The following is a 5,697-nucleotide window of genomic DNA, read 5'->3' on the forward strand; positions in this document are numbered from 1 at the left end:
AAATTATTCTTTTTGCCTTGTTCCCCCACGTGGCTTTGTTGGTCTTGAAGCACAATGGGTTTTGACTTTGATTTTATGCATGTATATTATGTATATATGTGTTGTCTGATGGAATGAGGAAAAAGTGAGATGCACCAACCAAAATTAGAGACAATAAGAGATATGATTTTTTTTGCGGGGCCCACGAGACTTTTGGGCATCACTTTCTCTACTTTGATTTTTTCGTGCACATGGGTTATTGGAATCTGATGAACAAAGAAATGAAATGATTTGAGAGATAAGAAAGTAATTGTCCTGTGATATTTGTGTTGGGTCGGTACATATTGCCTATATATTTGGTGTGTTTGTGTACTGCTAAGTTGGAGAAATGATTCAGAGAATGAGAAAAATAGAGGAAAGATTTTAGAGAGAGTTTAGATAAAATTGAGGACAGACAGCCGAGAGACGGCACAGAGGGCCGGACTTGAGGCTTTGATATTTCAGTGATGATTTGTTTTGTAGAGTAGGGATCATCATACCTTGAATGACTTAGATGATTTGTTTCAAATATTTTATGATTGCTCTTTTGTTTAAATTGCATATACGTATTTTTGTTTAAAAATATATGTATATTTTTGTGAAATTAATTTTGCATGAAACTTCTTGAAATCCTTGTTATTGTTTTTCCTACTGTCTCACCCCCTACAGTTTCAGGTACCGAGGATGAACTTGGATTGCTAGTAGCGGGCTTAGGTTGAAGAGTTGGTGTTGAGGAATTAATTTATTTATTTTGAGAGATGTTGTATTCATTTTTGAGGAATTGATTCTATATCAATAAAATGGTATTTTCTTTTGAGATCCTGGGTGTAAATTGAAGTATTTTGATTTGAATAAATCGAAGATTTTATTTAGAAAAATTCGGGGCGTTACACAGTAGCTTTCCTCATAAAGTTGGTTCTCATTGTTGTGTTCATTTTGGCCTTGAACAAGTCTTGGTATTCAATGAGTGCTCCAGAAAACTTAGCCTTTATAGTTCTCATAGAAGCGACCCCACTTCACACTCATATAGGTGATTTCTTATTAAGAGTATCCTACCATACCCCACTTGAATTTTCAGGGTATAAGAGTCATTAAAAGTGTAGCTTATCCTAATCCTCGTTGTAGGTAGCACTGTCTCATTATAGAATGGGCAGAAGATTTATATCTTCCCAGTGCTTCTGGTGAGCCTTTTAGAATTTTTGTTGTCCTTTTGAACCTAGATCTTGAGATCTCCAGTCAACTAGGTTGGATTTCCATTAAGATGACTCGTTAGCTTTCGGCTTTTAATCCCATTCCCCTCGATGATCTGTACAATTGGTCTCTAGTACAACCCTCAATTTTATATGTGGCCACAAGGTTGTGTTTATAAATATTACACTCTGTAGAGATTTCTCCAATTGAGAGCAACTGAATACTTTGTGCCCTAAAATTGCTTATTGTTAGCAATATCCTTTTCTTTAGTGGCACAAGTGTAGACTTATTTTGAAATGTACTCTAGATAAAGTCTATTGACTTTCCTATTTAATTTATTCAAAGTTTCTAACTTTGAATTATATGAAGAAGATACAACTATACCTTTAATATTAAAGACATATCCACTCTTGGATTTGAAGTCTTTAATATCCCACATCCAAATTGCATCACTGTTACATCTCCAATTTAGTTAGACACCTCGATCTATGCAATATTGGACTTAGGGTATATCTCAACTACCTAATTTATTGTTTTTCAGTGATCCTATATTGGATTGAAAGGTTATTAAGATGCCTTGTAATCTTAACCAGTGATATACTTTGACTAGTATTTGTATTTGAGATTTACATCTACAAAAGTTAGCTAGGCTTTTGTTGTCATAACTAGTATTATCACAATCTCACTTTATTGAGAATATACTATGTTATCAGATGTTAATTAATTTTTTAAGGCATATAATGACTTATGTATCACATTTATGTCATTATCTCAGTACCAGCTTTAATCCACTCAAGGACTTATAAGCTTGCACACTTTACTCTTCAACTAGAACAAATAACTCAGCTCTTCCATTGGAAAAAGAACTCTTCTAGTTGTTCCATAATATTTTCCTCAGAGAAAACAACATGCACTATTGTTATAATACTATAAATGATTTTTGGTTCTATCCTAAAACTCTCAGGACTCGAAACCCCCCACATTTATAAGTATTTCTCTTAAGATGAGTGACTCGTAACAAATTTCATCTATGGATAATATCTCCCATAACTTTGGGATAATCCTGAAATTTTATCTCTAATGTATTTATTATGATTTTTCAACTATGGAAGTACCATATATTAAATACTTCACCTTATCTACCTTTTCAAGGTTCCATATTTGCTTCTCAACAAGCATATATAACAGTCTATAGTGCATATGTACTCACTTTATCTTTAGCATATTCTTATAATAATTCACTGACATTACCGTGAATTGATGCTAAAGATATAAATTACAATGGGCTCTAATTAATATTTGCTTTTACATCTTTTGTATTTATAAATTGAGTTATTTATGTTTAGGTTCATGTTAAGCCAGTCGTATTAACATGTCATAACCTTTCATGTGTCACACATTACATAACTCAATCATTTAAGCAAATAATTATCTTATTATTTAAGCTTTGGATACAATCACCACAGAGTGAACACTCACTTCTCAGCTATCATTACTAGTTTAAAGTGAGTTCTTAGCTATCTTTACTAGCTTAGATTAAGTACACTCTTCTCATATCTCACTACTAGGTTATGATGAACACCCACTTCTCAGCTATTACCGCTAGTTTGAAGTTAAGTTTGTTTAGCTATCAATTATAGTAGTTCATAACTTTAGTACACACTTATCTAAGTAATATACCTTGGTAGTAGAGTAATTTGTTTTGAAGAATATTCTTTAAAAACTATTACTTTACAAGTAGTATTATTCCCTCCTACATGAGCAGATATGATGTATAGCTCAAATAACTTATGGCTAAAATGGCTACTCATCACCCTCATGTTTTTTACTATCAAGTTGAGAGTTAGAACCAACTAACAGATTTTTATTTTCCTCTTAGGTTCTGTGCACTTCATTAATCATTTTAGCTTATAGCTAATTTTACTCTTTGGTTATGTGCACTTCATTAATCATTTTAGCTTGTAGCTAAGCGAATTAGTTTGCAACTCAGTAACATTTTAGCTTTTAGCTAAATTGTACATCAGAGCTAGCTAGCTTGATTTAGCTTGTCTCGGTGTACTTGCTTAGTGTATTCATAACATTTTTCATTAAACTCTTTAGAGTTATTGGAAAATCTTCACTTATTCAACCCATTCACAGCTATACGTGTCTTAAACACTAGTATAAATCTTTTTCCCTTGACTATCGAGAGTGTAATGACCCGGTCATTTCCTTCCTTTCCTTTTTCCTTAGAATTTCACGAATGAATTTTTTTCGTTGAAATTTTTTTTCTTAGTTCACTTTCTTGTCACTTAGTGTCATCTCGAGTGCTCAAAAATGGTTTCTGAGACTCTTTCCTTTGGATTGACAACTTCCTTTAAGGACCGAGTCATTTTCACATTCGTTTTTCGATACTATTCACTTTTCGTCCTTTTCCCTATTTTGCCTTTTCCCCGTTTGTCACTTTGTTAGCATAACCTCACTTTTTGTGTTCAGGGTTGGTTTTTGACTTCATGTATCTTCATTCTAAGTGGTTTCCACGAAATACGTATCTTTACTTTTGTAGGAAAGTACCCTAGTTGCTCCCGGTGTCCATAAGGGTATGGATGCAAAGTTCTTCAGAAATATTTTTTATTTCTTGGGGTGTTTTTCATAAATATCTTTTGGAGATATTTTATTTCAGGGGTTTTTAAGAAAATATATTTGGAAGATATTTTCATTCTGGGTCATTAGTGTAGTTAACCCTTTTTGCAGAGGCCATTGTGCAATTAATGAAAGTTATTACAAAATGCCTCATTTTGAACCTAGATTCTCGTACGGGATTCATTTTCACTTTTCATCGAGTCGTGTACTCTTAGAATTGCCTTTTGGTCGTTTTCCCCCAGTTTCAAGGTTTTTGGCCTCGATTGCCGCCGAACTTGTTCGAGGCATATCTTTCTGCTCGGGACTCAGTTTTTGACGCCGTTTCTTCTGTTATTCATATTTTCTCATTTTGGTTCTTTTTTGTTCATAGATTTTTTTCATTTGAGTGCGTCTGCTCAAATTTCACTTTTGGGGACCTGGAAGGGCCCTTTCGGGGCACTTTTAGGGTTTTCCTATAAAAAGAGGGTGAGACATTTCATTTTTGACCTTCTCCTCTCTTCATGTATGACCAGCAGCTGCCATGGTAGCCCAAGGGGGGCTGCCACCCTTCTTCTCTCAATTAAACCTCCTTCCCTTTGTTATAAAGTCATAGGGCCTTTGCATTTTGTGTTTGTCTTGACGACGCGCATCTTTCCCCCTTATTAGAACCCATTTTTGGCCAAATTTTGAGTTCAGGTTTGAGGTCAAGTGAGAATTTTGGTATGTCTTCCTTGGGGTTTATTGATCACGGCGTTGTCCCTGACAAAACCCCGAAGTATCATCGGATTCAGAACGGTTTCATTTTGGTGGCTTTTGAGATTTTCATCTCAAATTGAGGTAGGGGATGTCTTAGATTTATATTAATGTTGTATTGATTGTTATATAAGTATATACAACTTGTAAGCATGCCTTTGTTCAAGTTTTAGAATTTAATTTAATTATTTTCTATGTTTAAGATTTAATTCTCATGAAGGTGTGTACCTTAGAATTAAATTGTGGCATGCTAGTAAATTAGGCCTTGGTATGTATATCAACATATATTAAATTGGGAACATTTGAATAAGAAATGCAAATTTTATTTAATATTTATCTTTTGTGAAAGATTAATTCACATAGTTGTAACAAGCATGAAATCAACTTGTAATGTGATAGTAAAATAGGCCTTGGTATGTTCTTCAACCTATGTAAAATTGAGGACATCTGGAATTATTTGAAAATCTAGAGAAAATTAATTAATGAGTTTAATTAATTTTATTTTAAGTGTTTTAATCCCTTGATTCAATATTTGATGAGATATATGTGAAGACTATGCTATGTCCCTTAACATATATTAATTTGAGATTATTTGGGATTGATTCGAAATCTAGAGAATTTAATTATTTTAGTTAATTAAATTCTGTCTACTTGTTCCATGGATTTAACTATGTCTTTGAAATTGTTCCTATGTTTAAATCTAGGAATTGGACTTAGCATGATATAGGATATCATTGTCTTGCATGACTTGTTTAAATATATTTTGTGTAGGTATATAGCTTGTTAGAATATTATAATTGTTTACGTTGAAAGCTAGTTACTATATTGTAGCTTATTTAGTATTTGTGGCTTAGGATGGTAATTTAGTTCAATTGTTGTAAAATACTCTTACTTTAGGTATAAATTACATATTGAGGACATAACATGTCATATGCTATATAGACTTGAATTCTAGGACATGGTTTGTGTGGACTCAACCTTACTTGTGCATGGAATGTGGTAACTTGCATTTGATTTTGTATAAGTTTTGAACTTATTGATTTTGGAAAGTTTGTGAGGACATAATTTATGTGATGATTAGGGTTTGGCACTAGTACGTGGACAAGTATCCTCTAAGTCATAAGTGCGCACTAG

The 5,697-nt window shown here is 33.1% G+C and overlaps 1 long non-coding RNA gene across 1 annotated transcript; it reads left to right on the forward strand.

The window, feature by feature from the left end:
• The first annotated feature begins 272 nt into the window (after nucleotides 1–272).
• Nucleotides 273–837, forward strand: LOC132314812 (uncharacterized). Its single transcript, XR_009483509.1, has 2 exons — nucleotides 273–502; nucleotides 694–837. It is a non-coding gene; the product is annotated as an uncharacterized LOC132314812 (long non-coding RNA).
• Nucleotides 838–5,697: the final 4,860 nt, after the last annotated feature.

Source organism: Cornus florida, unplaced genomic scaffold, assembly GCF_030987335.1.
Source record: "Cornus florida cultivar Cherokee Brave unplaced genomic scaffold, ASM3098733v1 CherokeeBrave_3.0.0_Hap2_Chr06, whole genome shotgun sequence".
Classification (NCBI taxonomy): Eukaryota; Viridiplantae; Streptophyta; class Magnoliopsida; order Cornales; family Cornaceae; genus Cornus; species Cornus florida.